The sequence below is a fragment of the Eschrichtius robustus genome, chromosome 18 (genome assembly GCF_028021215.1).
Source record: "Eschrichtius robustus isolate mEscRob2 chromosome 18, mEscRob2.pri, whole genome shotgun sequence".
Lineage (NCBI taxonomy): Eukaryota > Metazoa > Chordata > Mammalia > Artiodactyla > Eschrichtiidae > Eschrichtius > Eschrichtius robustus.
This window is the reverse complement of record NC_090841.1, coordinates 6565170-6591615: the sequence shown is the minus strand read 5'-3', so window position 1 is coordinate 6591615 and position 26446 is coordinate 6565170.

Sequence of the window (26446 nt, the reverse complement as noted above, 5' to 3'; positions counted from 1 at the left end):
GGTACTCCAACTTCTGCTGGCCCTCCTCATGGACCCCCCAGTCAATGCCTTTGCCTGTGGGAGCCCCACAACTGCCCTGCCCTACCTTCCTCCCTCCGACCAGACCGTGAGGAGATAGGAGGCCAGAGAGTGGATGGGAGTACCCAGAGAGGCCTCCACCAACATTGACATGGCTCATCCTGGCCTATTTGTATCCAGAACTGAATAGTCCTGCAGTGATTGTCTATCACTTATAAATGTTAATGTGTACATAACCACTTTACCAAAAAAAAAAAAAAAAATCAACTAAAATGTTTCTAATTCTGATCAATATTGAAACTTGAATTTTTAGAGTTATAATCAGTGAGTTATACTGTAAACTATTGAGTGTGCTCATTTTTTATTGAATATAATCTATATACTTGTCACATTAATGGTTACGTGGAGTTTTTTTATACTGATGTACTATTGTTTGCTTAACATTTGCTGTGCATTGGTTAGTTGGGTCGCTCCAATTTTTCACTACCGTGAATTGTGCTATGATAAACATATTTGTGCAAATTGCCTTTTTTTGTGTCTTTTAGTATTCCTTAGACTCTATTTCCACAGGCTATACTCCTAGTGATAAGATTACCAGGGCAAAAGAATGAATGGATACACACACACATATGTATTGCCATGTTGCTTTACAGAAAGATGACAATAAATCATTGGTTTCAATTTGGCAACAATTTTTTAGGCAAGAGTTTTTAAAATCTTACCTTAAAAACGTTGAGGTCTTAGAATTTAAGGATTGGAATGGAAGACTCTTTAGAGGTCATTTTGCCCAGCTCCCCAAAGAGTGCAAAGATGCTCTCGTCATCACAATTCGTTTTGTCACAATCTGTCATGATAGGTAGTGGTTGAAGTATAAGAAGAAAATCCAGCCTCACACAAATACGTAATTGTAATAGGATGAGTATTTCAATAATCTTTTTAAATGTGTTGGTATTTTCTTTGATACAACACCAAAACACAACAAATGGCTAGTTGCAATGTAAATAGAATTTGAAACTGTATCAGTTGAAATGTTCATACTCTGTTACATTAAATTCACTGGTCTATCTTGCACTTCAAATGACACTTTTACTCAGGCATGATTTTATAGCATCATGCGTTGGTCAGTTGAAAATTTTCGGTTCACTAGTAATAGGGATCTTTCAAATGTAGACACGTTTATTGTATAATCAAAAATCACACTGGCCCAGGACCAAACGGCTTCGCTAGAGAATTCTACCAAACATTTAAAGAAGAATTAACACCTATCATCTCAAACTCTTGCAAAAAGTTGAAAAGGAGAGAACACTTCCTAACTAATTTTACAAGGCCAGCAATACCTTGATAATAAAATCAGATAAAGATACTATAGCAAAAGAAAACTACAGATTAATATCTCTGAAAAATATGCAAAAATCCTCAACAAAATACTAACAAGGCAACTTCAACAACACTTTTAAAAGATTATACACCATGATCAGGTGGGATTTATTCCTGGAATACAAGGATAGTAAAATCAGTCACTGTAATGCACCACGTTAACAGGATGAAGGACGAAAACCACACAATCATCTCAATTGATACAGAAAAAGCGTTTGACAAAATTCAATTCACTTTCATGATAAAAACACTCAACACACTAGAAAGAGAAAATTACCTCAACATAATAAAGGCCACATGTGAAAATCCCACAGGTAATGTCATACTCAATAGTGGAAAACTGAAAGCTTTCGCTCTAAGATCAGGAAGAAGACAAGGATGTCTACCCTTTCCACTTCATCTAAACTAGAAAGGAAGAAGTAAAATAATCTCTGTTTGCAGATGACATGATCTTATTTGTAGGAAACCCTAAAGATTACACACACATACACCTGTTGAAACTAATAAACACATTAAGCAAAGTTGCAGGATACAAAATTGACATGCAAAAATCAGTTGCATTTCTATACACTAACAATTCTAAACACTTCTATGCACTAATGAACAACTTGAAAATGAAATTAAGAAAACAATCCTATTTACAATAGCATCAAAAAAAAATGAAATATTTAGGAATAAATTTAACCAAGGAGGCAAAAGACTTGTACACTGAAAACAAAATACTGGAAGAAATTTTAAAAGACATAAATAAATGGAAAGACATCTCATGTTCATGGATTGGATGATTTAATATTGTTAAAACGTCTGTATACCCAAAGCAATCTACAGATTCAATGTAATCCCTATCAAAGTCAAAATCCTTATGAAGTGGCATTTTTTGCAGAAATAGGATAAACCATCCTAAAATTCATATGGAATCTCAAAGAATCCCAAATAGCCAAAACAATCTTGAGAAAGAAAAACAAAGCTACAGGCCTTACATGTCCTGATTTCAAAACATATTACAAAACTACAGTAATCAAAATAGTATGGTACTGACATAAAGACAGACATATAGACCAACAGGATAGACTAGAAAGCCCAGATATCCTCAGATATATAATCCTTGACAACAGGGAAAGGATAGTCTCTTCAACAAATGGTGTTGGGGAAACTGGACAACCACACACACACACACACACATACACACACACACACACACACACACACAAAAAGTTGGATCCTTACACTATGAACAAAAATTAACTCAAAATTGATTAAAAAGCTAAATATAAGGCCTGAAACTATAACACTCCTAGAGTAAAACATAGGGGAGGGGCTTCCCTGGTGGCGCAGTGGTTGAGAATCTGCCTGCTAATGCAGGGGACGCAGGTTCGAGCCCTGGTCTGGGAAGATCCCACATGCCGCGGAGCAGCTAGGCCCGTGGGCCACAACTACTGAGCCTGCACGTCTGGAGCCTGTGCTCCGCAGCAAGAGAGGCCGCGATAGTGAGAGGCCCACGCACCGCGATGAAGAGTGGCCCCCGCTTGCCACAACTAGAGAAAGCCCTCGCACAGAAACGAAGACCTAACACAGCCAAAAATAAATAAAATAAAAAACATTATCTCTTAAAAAAAAAAAAAAATAGGGGAAAAGCTTCATAACATTGGACTTGGCAAGGATTTCTTGGATATAAAACAAAGAGCAAAAATAGATAAATGGGACTACATCAAACTTTAAAACTTCTGTGTATTTTTTTAATTAAAAATATTAATTGAAGTACAGTTGACTTATGATGTTATATTAGTTTCAGGTGTACAGTACAGTGATTCAGATATATAGTTATATAGATATATACTCTTTTTCAAATTCTTTTCCATTCTAGGTTATTACAAGATATTGAATATAGTTCCCTGTGTAAAACTCCTCTGTGTTAAGGGAAACAATATGAAATATTCTGGTATTCAAATACCCAGGATTGAATAACAATAATTTGACAGTTAATCATTCTTTAAGTAAAATCGTTGTTCTGTGGTAGGGAGGGCAGGGAGTGGCTAGTTGAGCTCACATCTCAAACAACTGAATGAGCACTTTTCCTTATGCACATAACCATCATACAGCAGAAGTACTTTAAATGTGCTTCCATTTCATAACAGAGAATATTGAAAAGACAGGTACTCAAGGGCTGACATTTAATAAACCTAATTTTTCTGCTTCCGTAAGGACATTCTTATATTTTTTAAGATTTTTTTTTTTTGATGTGGACCATTTTTAAAGTCTTTATTGAATTTGTTACAATATTGCTTCTGTTTTATGTTTTGGTTTTTTGGCCACAAGGCATGTGGGATCTTATCTCCCCCACCAGGGATTGAACCTGCACCCCCTGCATTGGAAGGCGAAGTCTTAACCACTGGACTGCCAGGGAAGTCCTTAAGGACATCTTAAGTGAAACAGGGAGCACATGGTGGTGAGGAGCACAATGGCTACTGGTGTGGATTGGTACCACTGCTGCACTTCAGAGACTGAGCTGGTCCACTGCTGCACTTCAGAGACTGAGCTGGTCAATCACTGCTGATCTACAATCGAATAACCACAGCCCTTTCCAGTTTACAAAGTCAATGTTTCTGTTATTCCCATTTAATGCTGACAATACCACTTATCGTTATCTGCCATTTACAGACCAGAAACTGAGGGATAAGAGCTTGAGAAACTTCCCCAAAGTCTTCAAGTTGTCAACTGGCAGTGCCAGCTCTTCTGACATAAAATCCCATGCTGTTTTCACTAGGAAACACCACCTCTCACCACCATCCGTCATTGACTTGACCCCCAGAGCCATACCCGGTACCAAGCCATGAAGTAAACGAGTCTGTCTCAGGGTCTCCTCACTTCTTTGTCCCCCTTTCTTGACACTGTGGGTGCTCAACCATCCAGAGGTCTACCCTGTCCCCACCCATCCTCATGCCCCTCTCCTGCAGCCTCTTTGCGTCTGCCTCCATCAAAACAGTATTAGTACCTGACATTTGTTCTGTGCATTTGAGTTTTATGAGGCATTTCCCCATGCATCATCTCCTTTGGATTTTGATCTTCAAACTACTTTGTGAAATAGTTTTTCATTCTCCCGTTCTGCAAGGAAAATGAGGCTCTTTGAGGTGGGAATTTGCCCATGTTCACATAGCTCACCTTTCTTATGCTTCCTTTTCTTAAGATCTTTCCAACCTCTAATAGATTTATTTACAAGGAGGTTTACATGATGGATAGCTTCTTTACATGTTCCTTCCAAGAACTATTAGCTTTATGAAAGGAAGTTTAAAAAAAAACAACACTTGTATCTATGAAATGACTCCCTAACCTTGAGACTCTTAAACGTCATCGTTTGTGCCTCTCCAGGAGAACGACTACATGTAGAACTGAAACTGGGCCATGGAGAAACAGAAATGACCATAATTTTGCAAGTGAGGGTGTAATGGGTATACATTTTTGCAAATTGTAATAAGTAAATATAACTATTTACATTTGGAAGTGATAGTATCATCCACTGTGTTCCTTTCCTCTCACAGGACAACAAGGCATGCATCCTCCTCTGAAGCCACAAACCACAAGAACAATATAACAGATGTGTTCAGATTGGATACACACAAGAGTATTAGCAGAAGTTAAGTTGAATAGCATTTAATGATCGTGTTCTTTTAACAGCCACAGACCATTCTGTAGGATAACTAAATGCCCAATTAGAGTAAACCACAAAGAGTTAAAAGGAAAAAGCATAGGAGCCTAAACCTGGGAAGCCCTGCTTTGAAGTTCTTTTACAAGAGTATGGCAAGGGGAGGGAGGACTTTAAACTGAGGAAACAGGAAGTAGCTGGATAAAAAGTTTATTTCATTTCCTGGGAGGGTGGTCTTTCCGGAAGTGCTCTTCCAGGAAACCAGGCCTTTCCCACCTAGGTGTTCAGGTTTCCTGAGAAGAAATAGATAACATCCCCCTGTCACAGTGTGGAGGATCAGCTAGTCAGTAAAAAGCTGCAGAAATCTGAGTTTGCCCCACTCGATGTGATCAGCTGGAAGGAAGAAGACTTTGAAGAAAGGGCAGGGGAGAGAAGCGGTGTCTGAGGAAGAGGCTGCAGTGCAGACTAGCCTTCTGGAGAAGTAAGCAGAGCTCGGAAGGAGAAGCAGAGGTAAGGGGCAGGTAGCTGAGGGTGTTTATTCACGGATGTGCGAGACGGGGCTCCATCCCCTGGGAAGAGCCTAACTGGGCACCGCACCCACTGCAGAGATGATGCAGAGGATGGTACCTCGGGGCGGAGGGGAGGACATCAGTTAACACACTGAGCCCTGTGCAACTGAGACCTTCAAGTAAGCCATTCTCAGATAATTCCCTTCTGTCCGCAGCTCCACCGGAAGGACCGTGGCTGGAATGGCCAGATTTGCATGGACCACAGTGACCCCTGGTGGAGGTGCACGCCAGCTGCCACCCACTTGGGGCCGTGGGGCTGGGCAAAGGGGGGTACACTTTGAACGAGTCGCAGGATTGTGGCTTCCTTTACACACACAATTTCTCCGTCTTCCCAAACAGCAAATTATTCAGTTACGATACGCTGGCTGCGGCTCTCCATGCGCCATGCTTCCTTCTGAAGATCACTTTCCCCCATCCCTTCATGTTCAACTAGAGCGGACTTCCCGTCGCATTCGGCCTGCTCCGCCCTTCCTTCCCCTGGATGCACAGCACTCGCATGTCCTGCTTTTTTCACATCCTCCTTCGTTAGATGCCGCTTCCCCAGCTCGTCGTTCTCCTTGAAGTCCCAGCTGCCTCTTCTGTTCTGATCCGAATGAACCCAACTTCGCTGGTACTTTGTCTTCGCCAGCCCCCTTCTGATGAATCCTGCCAGGTCGCCACGTGGTGTGGGGATCCCACCAAACTTTTTTAGTGACTTGATATTTGCTGAAGCTTCAAAAAGCTCTTCCAACCAAAGAGACATTGCTGGTCTTGCAAAGAGCCCTGTCCAGTCACAAGGAGAACGGCCAGAGTCCCCACTGATCTTTGCCAGCACGTGGCTCTGTTAGAAACTGCAGGCGCGTGAGTGCAGCCAGGCGATGGGTCAGCACTTTCCTAAAAGGGGAACATCCCCAGGAGAATGGGGAGCAAAGGCTTCCCATGCAGGAGTGCTTGTTTCTGAATATATGTGAGACAGCATGATTCCTGAATAAACTTGGTGGTAGTATTTTGAGAGAAGTAGACGTGCCTTGAACCAATACATTTGCTTATACGTTTCTAAGAGTTAAGAGATAAAAAGAGATGCTGTTCTTCTCATCATAAATTTATTTCCATACCTATAGATATTTTTAGAGACTTTTTTGATTCAGGAACGGAGATGAATGTGGTGTTTCTTGGAAGTGTGAAGGTACAGTAAATAGCCTAATTCTGAAACATTTGGAGATTTCACAGAAGCCTTGAAATCAATGCTCTTTGAGTAATTGTAAAATAAAGTAGGAAATAGACCTGGATAAATACATAGGATAGGAAAACAAATCACTGTAGTCTAAATATGACACAGGTAATTCTTTTCAACTTCCAGTGTAAAATATACTTCAAACCAGAAAGAATGTACTGAATGAACCCAAACAATCCTCATCTTAGATGTCACAGCCATGCACTTTCTGGCAAAGTATCGGGGCGTGTAGGCAAATGTCAGCATCTGGGAGACGGGTTATGAGGTGTGTTAAAGAACTAATGGAAGCCTCAAATTTATTTTGCCCCTAAAAACGTTCGTCTTTTGGAGAATTTCTGGGAAACTACATGAGATCATTTTAAAAAATAATTCCTAGGCGTTGCCCAGTTGACAGCCAACATAAACATTGTATCCTCCGGGATCAAAGAAACTACCCCATCAAAGAAAAACTGGACAACGCCAGGAATTCGATCTTTCAAACTGTTGGATAAATGCCGCCGAAAGAAGAGGAAAGCATAGGATGTTTGGAAAGGAGGTATAGCAGAGTTTTCTTTAATGCTGAGAATTTTAAAAAGTTTTTAAAATAATATTATAGTAGTAAAATAACAGGTATTTATTGAGCATTTTGGGTGACCCAGTGCTATTTGCTGAGACCTTTACACATACTATTTCATTTCAACCCCACCAATCTCCAATGAGGTAGGTACTATCATTATACTCCTTAGACAGCCAACGACACTGAAGCTTAAAGAGGTCATTAACTTGCCTAAGGCCACAGAGGAGTGGACGCCAGGGCCTGTACCCTCAGCCGGGCTATTTTCCTCCTTTCTGGGCTAACACTTCCTAAGCACTTGCTGTTTCCCAAGCACTCTTCTTGCAGGTGTTGACTCATGTAATGCTCACAACAACAGCCAACGAAAGATACGCTAACAATAACCCCATTTTACAGGTGAGGAAACTAGGGCACAGAGAGGCTGAGGAAGCTGCCCAAGACCACCCAGCTAGTAAGTGCCACAGTGGAACCCAGACTCAGGCAATCTGAGCCCAGAAGCCAAAATCTTCATCACTTTCTAGTACTACCTCTCATGTAGAATTAAAAAAAAATTTTTTTTCCATCTGAGATATTTGGTTTCTGAGTTGCAGCCTAAACAATTAAGCTCGCCATTCAAAACATCAGGGAGAACTAATATTTTCTTTACTGGCATTAATTTCAAACCCCGGAAGGACTGGAGAAAATCTTGACAAGGAATGCCCACGGATGACTCAGTGTTTCATTATCAGCTACTGGCCATGTCAGCAGAGGTGAGCTATGGCGAGTGGAAGATTTGGGGGAGGTTTCGGTTGCCAAGTCAAAGAAGTGGCGGGTCATGCCAGGAAGAAGCAAGCAGGACCTGCCGGCCAGGGCTCCAGAACTAACTGCCAAATGGAGCAGAGACCGTACAGTAACCAAGTGGCCCTAGTACCTGATTCCTCCCCTCCCCCTGAAAAAGGATTACCCCCGTGCACTTGAGAGTGTAATGTGATGCTGGTTTACTACGTGTGTCTTTCTTTTCACAGCTTTCATTGAAGATTGGATATATCTAGATCCCGGATAGATGTACCCCTGAGGGGGTGCTGGAAGAATGGTCAGGAACATGCTGTACACACATTAAAGTGTTTTTTAAATAAATAAATATCTGTGAAGTCCTCACAGCGTACAAGAACTAACTTCAGCTCTTACTGTTCCTATCAGCCAGCTGTTTGAGATGAGGAAGTGATTCCTCACGGTGGTTATAATTGTCTCCTTAAGCTTGAAAGAACTAGTCCCCTCCTTCCCAACCCCCATCCTACAATAGAAAATGAAGACAAGGGACTTCCCTGGTGGTCCAGTGGCTAAGACTCCACGATCCCAATGCAGGGGCCCCGGGTTCGATCCCTGGTCAGGGAACTAGATCCCACATGCTGCAGCTAAGAGTTCAGATGCCGCAACTAAAAGATCCCGCACAAGGCAATGAAGATCTCACGTGCTGCAACTAAGACCCGATGCAGCCAAATAAATAAATAAATATTTTTTAAAAAAAGAAAGAAAGAAAATGAAGATGATATCAAAAGGCCGTTTCCTAGCAGTTCTGTACTTACAAATGATGGATTACACCACCAGCTGAATGCCAGTGGAGCAGTCAGGATAGAATAGGTTAGGCTGCTGTAACAAACACCCCCCAACACACACACACACACACACACACACACACACAGACACACACATCTGGGGCTTAACACAATAAAGGGTTATTTGCAGCTCATACTACACGTGTAGTGTGGATTGCAGGATTTGGTGATGGGGGTGTGCCTCTCATTGTAACCATCCAGGGGCCCGGCTGCAGGGTTGCTAGAAGATCCCTCTAGGGAAATGCTTCTGTGATACCAGAAGAATGGGAACAGAATTGTGCATAAGCATTTAATATTGCCTCCTGGAAGTAACATATAACTTCCATCCACATTTCATTGGCCAACACAAGTCACACGATAAGCCTCACTTTTAAAGAGAAAATAAAATACAAACTTAGCATGCGCCCAGAGAGGAGGAAAATTGGACTCTTTATTTAGGTGCAGCCCTAATGGTTAAGACATTGAGTAAAGGAAATTTAATGTCAGAAACAGGAGCTCGTAATCATAAAAAAAAAAAAAAAAAAAAGGCCCCCCTTTAACTGTGTGGATCTCAAACTAAAGGCCTGCTTGATGAATGACTCAAGACTGATGACAGGTAATGTTTCGGTAGGTAGGTGTGTACGAGAGGTACAGCCAGATGGAGCTGGTGCGGCCAGTGAACACAGAGACAAGGACCGGAAATCTACTGTGCAGCTACCAGTTTAAGAACTTAACAGCTGAAGCCTGAAGTCGCCAGATGCACGTAGGTCCTGCAGCCTCAGAGGAGTGGCATATGTGGATGTTAGGAAGAGGAGAAATTGGAAACTATTTTGCCCACAACCCTGTGACTCAATGAAACATGTTTCTTAATGAAAGCAATCGTGTAATAGGCAAAAACTCAGTCCTGGAAGACTTTGGGATTAGGCGGCAACCTCTCCACACAGGACTTTAAGACTTTGGCCTTGATCTTTGACTCACTAAATTTCCAAAATCCCTGGTGTTTCTCTATGACAGAACACTGGGACAAAATGACCTCTCATTCCTGATAAAATTTAACTAACACTTTTTGTGAAATAAAACAACAGGCAGGACCAGGAATATGGGAAGAAAAATGGGAGCTCATCTTGAGAGGGGAATGTTCAGGGCACTGTCCATCCCCAAGGGCTTCTCCCAAAAGGAGGATATTGTCTGGAGGGCCCGGATTTCTCTGTAAAATGGGAACACTGTTGAAGCTGGCGAAGCACACTTTTAAATCTCAAAACAAGGACTTGGTTTGATAACAGAGCCAGGCAGGTTGACAGCTGAGGGGCCTAAGGTTATTAGCTGGACCCGTCCTCCTGTTGTTCAGGGCTTTCTGCTCTGCAGCTGTGAGAGGTGCAAAGCTTCTCTCGGTTACTGTGGGTACAGATCCAGCATGCTCCAGAACAGCCGAAAGACAGCACGACACAGAGCTATAGTCTCTGACTACTCGGTGTGTTCCTCCCACAAGAAATATAGGGTTCACCTGGAACTTCCTCGAAATGCAGACTCTCAGGCCCTGCCCCAGACCTGCTAAACCAGAATCTGCATTTTAACGCAGTCCCTGGGTGATATGTATGCACCCTAGTTTCAGAAGCTCTGTTCTCCAGAGTTTTAAACTACCCATGAAAGATGCCTTTGCTACCATCTTCTATTGAACAGAATTAAAAATCAAGGCCAACTTTTCCCAGCCTGCCTTCTTTCCCATCTTGTTGTCAAACAGTCAAATTGACACCAAATGCCCAGGTAATAATTCACCTGCCTCAGAGCCTTTCAAAAGAGCTGGTATTTGCATGAATGGAACTGCCCTTACTTTGGACAATTCCATTTCAGTATGTCCCTATAAAAACTAAAAGTATAATTTTTTTCTTTAAAAAATCCGTTTTAAATACTTGCTTCTATAAGCTCTACACTTACTTCTCCCAGACTATTAATTAGACACACACAGCTGACCGTTTTATTTCTAACTATCTCTTCTCCCTCCGCCAACATCTGCCAAGTACAAACAGGGATAAATGACAGTTTACACAACATGTGCAGGTATTTCTATTTACAGGGATTCAGTGGAATGTTGTTTTTCATTTGCTTTGTTTGTTTTGCTTGAGACTAGCTGGGCAGTCTGGACTATGTCCTGCTTTGCTATATTCATCTGGTCTAGTTGAACATCCATATCTGAAGGCATCAGTAGAGAGCTGAGAGACACCACCCGGCAAGAAATCTCCAGTGACCTATTCTCTATTTTCTGAAAGTTTTGAACCAGCACAACATTTTTACCTTAAAATGTTAACGCTTAATATCAGAGCAGTTTAATTTGAAAATAAGGTTTTACTGTGCTAAAGAAAATATCATCATGATGTATGTGTTAATTATGTCTCCACCTGCTTTGGGAACTTAAGTGAAGCAAGTAAACAGATGTGAAACTCAAGGAGTCCGCATTTAAAAGGATATTTTGCTTTTCATTAGCATTTACTTCTCAACACAAAACTCCATTTTCTGCCCTCAAAAGATGAAGTAGGTACAGCTGATGCCAAAGCGTATTTTAACATGATTGGTGGCAACCCAGACACTATGTTCGCTGGAGGATTTCTATGACACACTGTTCTCAAAAACCTTTAAATAATCTCTAGTAAAACAGAAGAGGGAATATTTCCAGGTGACAATGGGGCTGGAAGTGATATGACGTTTGTACGTGATGGGCTACTCATTTTTCTGAAATAAAGAATCTTGTGAAAGGAGGAATTGTGACTAGTATTTACAACAGCTTTTCATAAACATCCCCAAATTCCAGGCACAAGACAAAAGGCATGACTCAGATCACAGTAGGCGTGATGGCTGGGGAAGTGGTCCTGGGGAAGATTGCTTCCCTGCTGCCTGAGAATAGCTCTGGGGAGATTTCTGTAGGAAGCTGATAATGGGCTATTTCATTCGAGGATCACCAGTAAAAATCTGGTTTTGATCAAGAGCATTTCCTTAGCTAAAAATGTCATGTTTCCAGACCTTGATTTGATGTTTTAGTAGATCACGGCTGAAAAGACTGAGGACTTGAAAAAACAATATGAATGATTGTGATTTTTTAATCTGTGCTGCCACTTGAATCCATGTGATGAGATTATCTTGATGGGTGTGGCTTGAGTTCTCCTCCTTGCTGTGGTTTTTAGGGGGCCGAAGGTCGTGTCTCCCTGAAATCTCTGCAGTCCCACTTGCGGGAGGCATTCCTGGGAGCGCAGGAGGCGGTGCTCACAGGAGTTTGCTTAAAAGCTCCCACTCTGAGGTCCCACCTGGTCTGAGGTGGGCTTAGGAGTCTGCATTTTTATAATATGGTTCTGAGGAGGTGAGCTTCAGAATAAGTTTAGAGAAAGGCTGATTACAACCCAGTTAATTCCCCATCTTTAAGAAAAAAATCCATGTTAAAAAAACGGAAAATAACAAGTGTTGGTGAGAATGTGGAGAAATTACAAGCCTTGTGCACTGCTGGTGGGAATGTTGAAGGGCGCAGCTGCTGTGGAAAACACTATGGAGGCCCCTCAAAAAATTAGACATAAAATTACCATATGATCGGACTTTCCTGGCGTCCAGTGGTTAAGACTCTGTGCTTCCACTGCAGGGGGCACGGGTTCGATCCCTGGTCGGGGAAGTTCCACATGCTGCGAGGTGTGGCCAAAAAAAAAAAATTACCATATGACCCAGCAATCCCACTTCTGGGTAGACACCCAAAGAGTTGAAAGCAGGGTCTCACAGAGTGAAAGGCAGGGCCACGGTCGCAGGTCCACCCCTTCCCTTCTGCTCCTCTACTCAGTTCCCAGAGATTCCCAGCGAGGAAGCAGTAGAGCTGTCAGGCTCCCAGGATCTGGGCCTGGCTTGTTGGGATTTCCTCTATCACCTCAACCCTTTTACCCCAAGAGAGGAGTGCACAAGGCTTTGGAAAATGCAAAACAGCTTCTCCTCTCAAACAGGCTAGAGATCCATATTCCGGGATGGTCAGAGTCAATTCCAAGGTCTAGGGGGAGAGGTGGACCTCAGAGAAGTGTTTGTCCCAGGGAGCTCACACAAACTTCAAATGCAAGTTGATATTTTAAATTCATCTTTAAAAGATTTCCATGTTGGGGCTTCCCTGGTGGCGCAGTGGTTGAGAATCTGCCTGCCAATGCAGGGGAAAACGGGTTCGAGCCCTGGTCTGGGAGGATCCCACATGCCGCGGAGCAACTGGGCCCATGAGCCACAATTACTGAGCCTGTGCATCTGGAGCCTGTGCTCCGCAACAAGAGAGGCCGCGATAGTGAGAGGCCCGCGCGCCGCAATGAAGAGTGGCCCCCACTTGCCACAACTAGAGAATGCCCTCGCACAGAAACAAAGACCCAACACAGCCATAAATAAATAAATTTAAAAAAAAAAAAAAAGAATGCTTTAAAAAAAAAGATTTCCATGTTATGTCACAAACACATTTTTCTTTTTCTTTTTTTTTTTGGTCTTGGACAAAATTGACAAAAATGTCCCTATACCATAGTTTGCTTAAGTTTTACAATTACATAACACACACACACACCCCCTTATACATATCCACCAAGGGACATATAGATCCACATACACAGTATTAATACCACATATATATATAAACACACATATTTAATAACTACATCTTTATATTTACATATTAATCTGGTTTCATATGTGTATCTATATATATGTCTATTCATGTCTATAACATCAAAGAGGTGATGGTTGGGAGTGGTCTCTGGAAGAAAACCCTGACATGTGAATGCAATGTATTTTCATTACGCATCACTGGGTGAACAGATTGGACTCATTCCTCCTCACAGAACTTACTGCAAAATGCAAAAGAGCTCACCTTCCCTCAGAGCTTAAAAGGAGCCTGCTTTCCTAAAAAAAAAAAAATTACAAGAAAATGACTCCTAACAACAGAAGGACATACAGACAAATGTAAGTCATGAAAAAGAAATGAATGCAATTTGACCTTACCTTCAACTGAGAATTAAACCATTAATAGTCTGGGGTAAACACGTTCTAAGCAAAGACCCAAACTCTACCTAGCAGCCATCTAGGAAATGTCCTCAAGTAGTGCACGTGGGTCAGAAGATCTAGACCAGTTCTGCTGCCCAAGGAGGGTTCTGAACCTGCTACTATTTGCCCAATCAGCCAGCCTTGGGTTTGCGGGACAAATCTAGCTTACACCTTGAATCCCAGGGCAGGTTTGGAGTAGTTTAGGGACTCCTGGAGAGAGGGTAAATTCGTCTCTGTCGAATCTCTTTGTTTTAAACCGATTTCGGAGCACAGAGCCCAACTCAGCCCAGATCTCCCCTGGCCCGCATAAGAAGCACCCAGTGGACTTCCAGAACCCCCTCATGCCCCAAAGCCTTGAACCTTGACCAAACCCAGAGAAAATGACAGTGCAGCCTGGTCTTGCCAGGCGGGAGCTCCGGTGTGTGGGCTTCAAAGCCGTCTCAGAATTCAGGCCAAGGCTCCCGGGGGCTTTCATTAGACTTGGTACCCAGCTCTGCAGGATGCCGATTCTCCTGTGATGTCTACTGCAGATAAACGCTCCCAGAGGAGAGTGGACACAGGCACCGCTCTGCCGAGGCTCCACTGTGAGGCGACAGAAGGCAAGGGATGGATTCGAGAGCTACACGCTGCCGCTGTCCGGCACTGGAGTCTGAGGGGGCTTTCTTCTAAACCTTTGAGAGTTTCCTGTACTCACTGTGTAGGTTGCGTATTTGGATCTTTTTCTTAGGGAAACATATAGGACTCTTAGAGGAAACAGGACAGACATAAATATACTAACGTTTTGTTGAGGCTGTAGGTTCTGTGAACAATAGCAGTTGCCAGTATGAACAGAACAACTGAGAAATGTGTTACTCTTCTTGTATAAATATTGCAAACATAATCTTTATGTTTTCTCCATATCTGTTTCCAAAGAGCTCAAAAAGCTTTTCAGATAGTTTGTAAGAGGTTCTCAACCCACCAGCTGCACCAAGATTAGTGTGGGAAACCTTGGTCCAAGGCAGCGGGAGACCCAGGCTTCCTCTACATCTTCCCCCAAGGTCACTGTCCTGCAAAATCCGGAAAAATTATCATAGATCTTTAACTGGTGCCTCTTGGACGGCGTATTGCATTTAACGACGAGGCGAAGAGAGATAAAGAGATTCTCGTGGCTGGAGTTACCTTTGGTCATAGGACCTAGATTTCCCAAGGCCTCCATCATCAAGTCCTCCCCAAAGTGGCCCATGACAATGACAAGTTTCAGTCCAAATATAACTCACCCCTCCACCTGCTCTGTAACAACTTTATTTATTTTATTTTTTGGCTGCGCTGTGTGCAGCTTGAGGGATCTTAGTTCCCTGACCAGGGATCGAACCCGGGCCCACAGCAGTGAAAGCACCGAATCCTAACCACTGGACTGCCAGGGAATTCCCCGTAACAACTTTAGAGCGAGGACTTTCTTCTACTTTTTTCCTATTCCCCATGGTGGAGTGACCCGCATAGGACAGTTACTCAGTAAAGAGTCAATTCTCAATTGAACTCACTCCACTGTAATTTTCATTTCTGTAGTTCTGATGACCTGAAATCGTTCCTTAATTTGCACAAGAAGGGTAGGCAGAGAGAAAGTGAAACTGGGGGCCCCGCTGGGAGCTTGGGCAGGGAGCTAAGTTTGGCCTAAGAACCGCAGAATCAGGCACAAGAAATGTAGCTTTCACATTTATTTGAGCCTCTGTGCCCGTTGACTATTTAAGGAAGAGCTATCAGGTGACAACGAACAGGTAAGTCCCATAAGAGGGATCTTGGAGCCCACCGGGTCAGACCATTTGCCTCCACTGAAGCCTCTCCGGTGGTGGTCACTCTTCACTGTAAGAAGATAAGCATTTCAAGGAAGCTTTACCTATAAGGATAGCCTTCTGGATACGCTACCAAAGTGGTCTTCCCCAGAAGAGAAATAAAGGAAAGGTGGAGGGCACGTGTCCTGGGGCTGGCTCCCCACAAAACAGACGGGAATGCGATGGAGATCTGGGAGCAGGACGTTTACTGGAAGGGCTCTGGGCGGACACTTGTGGGGGAGTGGGGACTGGGCAGAGGGAGAAGCAGAGCAACAGAGGCCGTAGCTAGTCTCCAGGAAGCTCTGGAGCCTGGACGGCCCTTTAGAGCTGTTCAGTCCCTCTTATGGACCGAATCGTGTCCCCCGCAACTCACATGTTGAAGCCCTAACCCCTAGAACCTTAGAATACGACTGTATTTGGAGATGGGACCTCTAAAGAGGTAATTAAGATTAAATGGGGGCATAACGGTGGGGCTCTAATCCAATGATTGGTGTCCTTATAAGAAGAGGAAGAGACACCAGGGGTGGGTGATTAGAGAAAAGCCCATGTGAGGACACAGCAAGAAGACATCCATCTACAAGCCAGTGCTGAAACCGTGCACCTCAGATTGGGACTTGAACCCACGCGGCTGGGACTTGAACCCACGCGGCTGGGACTCGAACTCGGCCAAGACCCACAGTCTTCCAACTGAGATCACACACTTAATGAAACTCAGGTTTTTGATGTCTCATCGCAGAAAGAATTCAGCGAGAGACAAAGTGATAGGTAAGAAATGGATTTATTTAGAGAGCGTGGGCCCTGCCCCCTTCCCTCCTGTTTCATGTTTGTAAGTCACCCAGCCTGTGGCACTTTGTTTTGGCAGCCTGAGCAGGCTGGTACACACCCCCTTGGCCGGTGCTTGGATGGGAGTGGTCCCCGGGGAAGGGGTGGCCTGTTGGGTGAGGAGCTCCCTTCCCACGAGGCATTTATGTCACAGGAAGGGCTGCGCGCTGCGGGCTCTGGGCTGTGCGCCACGGCACTCTCTACAGCAAGGCCCCATGGCAGTCCCGTGAGCCAGGCGAAGGACTGGGGCGATTATGAGGAAAACAGTGCAGGGGATGAGGACAGTATTACAGGAATCATCTCAGTGACCTGCCATCATATCAAGCCTTTAAAATCTTGAATAAGTTTACATTCGTAAAACAGCACTTCAGAATCCAAGAGATTGTAAAGATCATCTCATCAAACCCTGTATTTAAAAGCTGGGGGCAAAGAGGCTCAGAGGAGTTGAGATTCTCCAAAGATCTGAAGGCCACTGGAAAACCCAGCTGGACCCAGGACCCTGGCTTCCCAGGGCTCTCTCCAATATGCCTGGTCCAGCTAAAACCAGTTGTATAGTCCCCACAACTATAGTGGCTCTAAATACAGGGGTTTTTTGGGGTTTTTTTGTTTCTTTTGGCTTCACCGGGTCTCAGTTGCAGCATGTGGGATCTTTGATTGTGGCATGTGGGATCTAGTTCCCTGACCAGTGATCAAACCCAGGCCCCCTGCATTGGGAGTACAGAGTCTTAGCCACTAGACCACCAGGGAAGCCTCTCTAAATACGTTTTTTATTTATTATTTTTATTTTTTAAATTTATTTATTTATTATTTATTTTTGGCTGTGTTGGGTCTTCATTGCTGCACGTGGGCCTTCTCTAGTTGCGGTGAGCGGGGGCCACTCTTCGTTGCGGTGCACGGGCTTCTCATTGCAGTGGCTTTTCTTGTTGCGGAGCACGGGCTTTAGACGTGCGCAGACTTCAGTTGTGGCTTGTGGGCCCAGTAGTTGTGGCTCGCGGGCTCAGTAGTTGTGGCTCGCGGGCTGTAGAGCGCAGCCTCAGTAGTTGTGGCGCACGGGCTTAGTTGTTCCGCGGCATGTGGGATCTTCCCAGACCAGGGCTCGGACCCGTGTGCCCTGCACTGGCAGGCGGATTCTTAACCACTGCGCCACCAGGGAAGTCCCCTAAATATGGTTTTTAATTAAAGGTCCCAGATGGAAAACAAAGACAAATGTAAACTGCACTGTCGGTAAACTTGGCAGTGTGATTCACAAGCTACGACTGTGTCTCAGTGAGGAAAACCCAGGAGACCTCAGTGCTCACGGCCCAACATGCTCTGACTGGCCCCAAAGAGCAGGAAATGTGGAGTGAACTGCTTTTGGTGAGTTTTCTCCAGGTGGGAGCAGGATGGAACAGATCTCTTTCTTTGCTTGTCTCGCCGCCCCCCGCCCCCGCTCCTCCCCTCACCCCCCCGCCACCCCCCACCCCCCGCTTCCTTCCCCTCCCTCTCTATTCTATCACATTACCTGGAGTAATATCTTCAGTGATAGGAGCTCACTGTTTAACCTAAGCGATTGGAGTTTCAGTCCAGAGATAACAAAACGAAAGTGCCAAATACCTAGTGGCCCTCAATAAATGTTCATTTTCTATTTTGCTGTAATATTTTCATAACACCTCCTTTATAAATAGATGGTTTTGGGACTTCCCTCGTGGCGCAGTGGTAAAGACTCCGTGCTCCCAATGCAGGGGGCCCAGGTTCGATCCCTGGTCAGGGAACTAGATCCCACACGCATGCTAAGAGTTTGCATGCCGCAACTAAGGAGCCCACGAGCCGCAACTAAGACCCAGCACAACCAAATAAAAATAAAATAAACATTTTAAAAATAAATAAATAAAATAAATAGATGGGTTTTTTTTCTTTTGTAGAGATTTGCCCAGAATAACTAAGACATCCTTACCAAATCAGTGCATCCCAAACCCTAATGTTAGAGACTCTGGCCAACTTTCAGGCTTCCTCACAGAAATTTCTCCAGAATGCGCTGATGTCAAGAGCAGGCCCAGTTGGCTGAAAGCAGCAGAAAACCACGACTCAAGTGACTTGAACAGTAATGAATGTATTTTCTCACGTAAAAATAACTCCAGGGCCTGAGTAACCCTCTCAATGAAAGAGCATTTTCCTAGACGAAATATGAAGGGCATCACCTTACAAAGCAAAGAGCTGATAAGCTGGTAAACCAACGCTCAGGCCAAAGTTGAGGGAAAGTCTGAATCCAGAGCAACAAGGGGACTCGGCCACTTTGCCCCAGGGCAACTGCTGCACAAGCAAGAACCCATGGGCTTGGATTCCAGGTGGGGGTCTTCCCGGAGTTCCTCCTATAGGCTGATATTCCAAAGGGCCCCCCGTCAAGGTAAGTGTGAACCAGAGATAAACCTTCCCGTTCCCCACAATCCTAGCGTACCTCGAGGAAGGCTGGGTGCTGACTATGGCTGGAAGAGAAAAGAAGAAATAGAAAAACTGCCAGGGAGGAGTCTTGGCTGCAGCCCCACCTTGGTTACCTTGGGCAGATTTGCAGGCCAGGTTCCCTTCTGGGATATCAAGCCAGGTGTGGGGTTTAAGGTGGTGTTGGCTGGTGGAGCCCCTGGGCACCTGGCAGAAGCAAGTGCAAATCCTCTAAGGAGGAAACACCTCTCTCCCAGGCCTCCGGGAAGCCTCAGATTCCATTTTTCTAGGGCAATGGCCTCTGCATAAAGACTAATGGCAAGTCAGGAAAACAAAGCTCCATGAGAAAAAACCAATAGAAACAAGAAACGGCACAGTAGACCTATACAAACTTTGAAAAACTCATCAGATGTAAATTGTAAACCAACTATGCTGCAGTTTCAAGAAATAAGCAAAAGTCCAGAGGAAAGGCTACTCCACTGTTAAATAGCTCAGCAAATGAATGATTCATTCAGGGATCTGAATTCTTCCCATCTCTCCACCTTGCCCACTGTCGTCAGCAGCTTGTTTATCCTCTACTAGCTCTCCTCATGGTCACAAGATGGCTGCAGCAGCTCCAGATTTCACAACCACACAACTTCCAGAGATAAGAAAAGGGAGGGTGTGTTTCCATGTAGCCTCTTTGAACAGTGAAGCAACCTTGCAGACTTCTCCGGACACTTCACGGGTCAGGATTACATCACACACCCATGGCTAAAGTAATTACAGGGGAGGGAAATGGTTGGATTAGATCAGTAATGATTCTATTTACGGGACAAGAGATGGTGAACCTACCTGAGGGCTTGTAGAGGAGGATAAATATCTGAACATAATTCAAGCTTTTACAGCAAGGTTAAAAAAATTTGCATGTGATGGGGCTGATTCACTTTGTTATAAAGCAGAAACTAACACAGCATTGTAGAGCAATTACACTCCAATAAAGATGTTAAAAAAAGGGGGGGGGGAGGAGTTTTCCAAAGAAAACGAAAACACTAATTCAAAAAGATACACGCACCCCAATGTTCATAGCAGTATTATTTACAATTGCCAAAATATGGAAGCAACCTAAGTGTCCATCAACAGATAAATGGATAAAGCAGATGTGATGTATATGTACAATGAAATCATACTCAGCCACTAAAAAGGATGAAATTTTGCCATTTTCAACAAGATGGATGGACTTGGAGGCTATTATGCTTAGTGAAATAAGTCAGACAGAGGAAGACAAATACCGTATGATATCACTTATATGTGGAATCTAAGAAATAAACTAGTGAATATAACAAAAAAGAAACAGACTCACAGATATAGAGATCAAACTAGTGGTTATCGGTGGAGAGAGGGAAGGGGGAGGGGCAAGTTAGGGTAGGGGATTAAGAGATACGAACTATCAGGTATAAAATAAATAAGCTATAAGCTACAAAGATAAATTGTACAACACAAGGAATATAGCCAATATATTTATTTATTTGCTAGTTTATTTATTTTTGGCTGTGTTGGGTCTTCGTTGCTGCACGCGGGCTTTCTCTAGTTGCGGCGAGCGGGGGCTACCCTTCGTTGCGGTGCGCGGGCTCCTCATTGCGGTGGCTTCTCTTGTTGCAGAGCACGGGCTCTAGGCGTGCAGGCTTCAGTAGTTGTGGCACGTGGGCTCAGCAGTTGTGGCTCGCGGGCTCTACAGCGCAGGCTCAGTAGTTGCGGCGCATGGGCTTAGTTGCTCCGTGGCACGTGGGATCTTCCCGGACCAGGGATCAAACCCGTGTCCCCTGCATTGGCAGGCGGATTCTTAACCTCTGAGCCACCAGGGAAGTCCTTATAACTACAAATGGAATATAACCTTTAAAATTTTTTAAAAATAAAATTTCCAAGTTTGTGTAAAAAGAATTCTTTTTGATTCAAACTGTAAATATATTATGCATGAACTAACATTTGCATTTACCAAAGAAAAATATTAAGTCCAGCCCACATTCAGGAGAGGGGAATTGGGCTCCACCTGTTAAAGAGAGGAGTATGAAGGATTTGTGGACATATTTTTACCACACACAGCAATTCTTTAAAACAAACACACATTTGGGGGGAGAAGTATTTTATCTCTGATGTTGTTTAGAACACTGGCCCAAGTTGTTAATAAAAAGCAACCATCTTTTAGTCATTTTTATCATTTTTATCATGTCTTTACATCCTTCACAGGCAATGCACCCCTGCTATCTGCACGTGGGACAGAACCCCACTTCCCTGCCCTTGGTATCCCATGGAATAGAAGGAAGTCACCAATGTAGAAGATACGGGGAGTTCTAGGTTGAATTGTGTCCCCAAACGTTGTTTGGAAATAGCGTTGTTGAAGGCGTTAATTCGTTAAGATGAGGTCATACTGGAGTAGATGGCCCTTAATCCAATGTGACTTGTGTCCTTGTAAGAAGAGGAGAGAGAGACACAGACACACAGGGAGAGTGCACTGGCTGACGGAGGCCGAGATGGCAGTGAGGCGGCTGTCCGTCAAAGGATGCCAAGGACGGCCGTGACCACCAGGAGCTAAGAGAAAGGCCCTCCGCAGAAGGAACCAACCCTGCCCACACCTTGATTGCAGACTTATGGCCTCTAGAACTGTGAGGAAATAAATTTCTGTTGTTCTCAGTCTCCCAGTTTGCAGCCCTCTGCCACGGCAGCCCTGGGAAACCATAGGTCTTTGTCATCTTGGCTACTGAGCATGTGAACGGCACTCCTATTTGGGAAGCTGAAGAGAAGGGAACCCCTTTCCCATCCCCGGCAACTACACCACGGACGCCTCACCCAAGCGTGGCGAGTTAGAGTCTCCCTCTGAGACTCTGAACCTTGAAGAGCGACTTGAGCCATCGCCCTGAGATTCTCACAGCGGCTGAGTCAACGCAGCAGCTCTGCGGCCAGTGGCCCGGGACCAGCACCCGCCCCCGGGACCAGTCCTGTGGCAACTTCTTCGCTTTGTCTTTCTTTTCTATGACTCCCCGGACTTCCTGTTGATTCTGTGAACTACCTAATGCCCTTCCAGAAAACCGCTCTCTTAAGTGAACCAGGGTCAATTTCTGTTATTTGTAACCAAGAATGCTGACTAATACACACTAGAAATTGGTTTTTGACTCAAATGCCTGTTTAGTTCGGTTTTGTTTACCCATTTCTTTCCTCCCATGAGCCTTCTGCATTCATTCATTCGTTTATTCACTCATCCGTCTAACATTCACTGGTTGTCTTTTATGCCAAAGTACTAGGTGCTTGGAATACATGGCCTATAAAGACATGGCCCCGACCCTTTAAAAACCCACAGCCTGGTCCAGGGCAGAAGAGGCAAGAAAACAGATGATTATGCTACAGAGTGTAATCGTTATGATTGAGAGAGAAGGCACCTAGCGTACATGTTGGGGAAGGGCGGAAGGCGTCCTGTGGCCACTGCTCCCTGAATTGTGTCTTAAGGGATAAACTGGATGGCAAGCAGGAAGGGGAAGAGGAGGGACGTTCCATTAAGAGGAGGGAACTTAGCACATCAGGACATTAAGTTACTAAACCAGAGTTTAGTGTGTCTGTACATAACATTCTGGGTGGGGAGTGGTAAAAGTTGAAGCTATAGAAGCAGGTAGAGGTCAGCACTGTAGGTCTCACTTAGGAATCTGGACTTTATCCTAATAGCAACATGTAACCCCTGAAGTAGAGAGAAAGCAGCCAGTTTTATATTAGAGATCGATTTCTTTTTTAGCAGCAGGGCAAAGAATCTCCCACACTGCTTCTCTCCTTGGCCGTGTCCAATCTACTCTTGAGCCCACGAAAGACATTCTTCATTTCTGTTACGGTGGTTTTTTGGGTTTGTTTTTGTTTTGTTTTTTTGGCCGTACCACTCAGCTTACGGGATCTTTGTTTTTGATTTCTAGCATTTCTTTTTGATGCTTTCTTGAAGTTTCCATCTTACTGCTTACATTACCCATCCGTTCTTGCAAGTTGTCTGCTTTTTCCAAAAGAACTCTTAAAATATTAATCATAGCTATTTGAAATGGTCTGTCCAATAATGCCCAGACCTCTGCCCTATCTGCAGAGTCTGCTTCTGATGCTTTTCAGATTGTGTTTTTGCTTGCCTTTTAAAATACCTTGCAATTTTTTGTTGAAAGTCGGACATGACGTGTCACGTTATAGGAACTGAGCTAAATAGGCCACTAGCCTGAGCTTTGGTATTAAGTCTGGCTGGGGTTTTAGGCTGTGTTTAATCTTTTGTAGCTGCGGGTGCCAGAGGCTTCACAGTAAATAGAGTCGGCTCTTCAAGCTGTAATCCACTGTTCTTTGCTGGAGCTCTGTTGCTGGTGGCCAGGTGTGGGCGGAGGGGAAGCATTCTTATATAATCTTGTGATTAAATAGCAGTCTTTCAGTGGACCCATGTCCTTGGGCTGTGACCTGCACAAGCATTTATTAGCTTTGTTTCTCCTCCCTTAGGTGAGATAGGAAGGCTAGAGGGGGCTGGAGTCAGGGAAATGCCCGTCTCCAGGTGGGACAGGTCTTTTCCCTGACAGAGTAGGCCTTTGTTATGAGGATGCTCTAGGCATATTTCAAAATCTTCCCCTCCCTCTGCCACAGACATAGGAAATCATTCTGGGCTCTTCAGCAAGAGAACCTAGTGGGGGTCCTGTAGACAAAAAAAAAAAAAAAAAAAAAGCATGAAGCCCCCCTTAGGTGACAGATCCCAGGAGTTTCTTACTCTCAAGCTAGTCCACACTCAGCCTCCAGCAATTTATCAAAATTGCCATTAAATGTTCCTGCCAGCATGTGTCTCTAGCGCCTTTGTCCAGCTAAGGAGACCTTGGCTGTGACTCTGGATCTGCCTGTCCCTCCAGATCACGGGATGTAGCTGTGCCCTGTGACCTCAGGCTCTGAAGGGCGCAAGATAAAGCATTGATTGTCAGCTCCTTCAGCCCTTTTTGCTCTAAGGATGAGAGTGATGACTCCCAAGCTCTTTGCACGTTGGAGCTGAAAGCAGTCCCTCGATACGCTGCTGTTGACTGAATAAAGCAGAACCATCAGGCCTGAATGAGCACGTGTGGAGCGAATGCACCAGACGGAGAAGTCCAGGATGAAACCGGGGTCTGGCTGGGGTGAGAGCGGAACACAGTGGGAGAAGGAATACAGTGGGGAGCAGATATTTAGGGAAGGAAAACGAAAAGCTAACAAGCAAAAAAGCTCATTCATAAGGAGTTCTGCTTAGTTTTGTTCTGAATGCCTATAGATTACCTGTTCTGATTACCTGAAGGTATTTTTTTTTCTTTCTTTTTTGAAACAACACAAATTTATTCACTTAAGCTCTAGAGGTCAGAAGTCTGGAATGGGTCTCACTGGGTTAAAACCAAGGTGCGAGCAGAGTTGCACTCCTGGAGGCTTTAGGGGAATAATCTGTCTCCTTGCCTTTTCCAGCTTCTAGATGCCACCTCCCTTCCTTTGTTCATGGATCCTTTCTCTGCATTCAAAGCAAGAAGTGTAGCATTGTCAAATATTTCTCTGGTTGTTACTCTCCTTCCTCCCTCTTTCACGTGTAAGGACCCTTGCGATTACATTGGGTCCATCCAGAAACTCCACATACCTGAAATGTCCCTGTGGCCATGCAAGGTAATTTATTCTCAGGTGCGAGTAGGACATGGGTCTCTTTAGCAGGGGCGCTATCCTGCCTATCACAGGAGGGAGGCACTTGTCAGGAAGCAACGATTGGATTGACCCTCTTATATACTCCAGGGAGTTCGGGGAGAGACAGAAGCCAAGAGAGGTGAAGTGATAACACTTTCCCCTCTTAGCTTTCTATCTTTATTTCCTATTCCCTCTTCCCCTTTCTCTTCTCAGTATCAAGGGTAATTCTCTTGCCCTACTTTTTCCCCTTAACCTGAAGGTTTTCTGCATAGTATTAGAAATCTATGATCAGAGTTACACGAGAAATAACATAAACAATAATCCGTCTGGTCGGGACCAATGTGAATGCTGACAGCACAAGTTATATCTCCTTTCATTTAAAAATACCCACGGGCACGGCTCCCCATCAGTGTCATAGAGAAGGTGGCGGCGTGACTGTCCTGTTTTCATAACCTCGGAGAGTGCAGTGGCCTGGAGGACACGGCAGTAAAAACTGGGTAATGGTGGGAGCAGCTGCCGAGTGGAAAGATAAGAGAATACATGTTATCTTCCCAGGGCACGAGCGTACCACAGGGCTTCTCCTTTATAAAATCTCCTTCTTAAACTTCAAACTGCCTTCTTAAACTCCTTCTTAAAAACTCCACTCATTTTCTGTCAGGAAAACGAAGGAGGAAAGATGGGCGGCAGCAGGGCCTGGATTCCAAGCAGGCTCCTTTCCGTATCTCTGTGAGCACAGGACTATAAAACGGCAGCTACGTTCCATGAAGAATATAACACAGTTACTCACTTTGGTTTCGGTTTTCTTACGGGTTAAGTTAGGGGCCCCGACTAGAGGGTTTCTATGCTCTATGAGTCTCCCTGTTTTGTGAGTCTGGTTTTAAACAGGTCGATCCAGGCTGCCCAAAAGTTCACCCTGGTTCTCCCTCCATTTCAGAATCGTTCTTTCTCCATTCTTAAGTAACTCTTCTAGATAAAGGACTCTTGATTCCCCTTCAGTCGTTGGCATCCATCCTGCCTTATCTCAGGCCACCTGTCACAGTCCAAGAATGTCACTTTGCCACGTGGCTGCTGATTCAACTTTAAAGCTTGTAGAGGGCTTCCCTGGTGGAGCAGTGGTTGAGAGTCTGCCTGCCAATGCAGGGGACACGGGTTCAAGCCCTGGTCCGGAAAGATCCCACATGCCGCGGAGCAACTGGGCCCGTGAGCTACAACTACTGAGCCTGCGCATCTGGAGCCTGTGCTCCGCAACAAGAGAGGCCGCGATAGAGGCCCGCGCACCACGATGAAGAGTGGCCCCCGCTTGCAGCAACTAGAGAAAGCCCTCGCACAGAAACGAAGACCCACCACAGCCAAAATTAATTAATTAATTAATTAATTAATTTAAAAAAAAAAAGCTTGTAGAACCACTTGGAAAAGAATCAACCTTTGGGGCTTCTTTCCTAAAGCTTTGTAACAAATATAATGATTTTACAAGAAATTGTTTTATCAATTCCTTTTCTCATTTCTTTTTAAATAAACTTTTTTCTGATTATAAATTAATACGTGTTTATTGTTGAAAATGTGGAGAATACAGAAAGTTATACTGTCTATGGTATTTAATAACACAAAAATTGTTAGTAATCGAACCACTCAGAGATAATTGTTATTAAAATTTGATACATTACTTTATGGCCTTTTTTCTACACATTCATATGTATACTTTTTTGTATTTTTAACAAAAAATATGTATTTTTAACAAAATTGGGATATACGATAT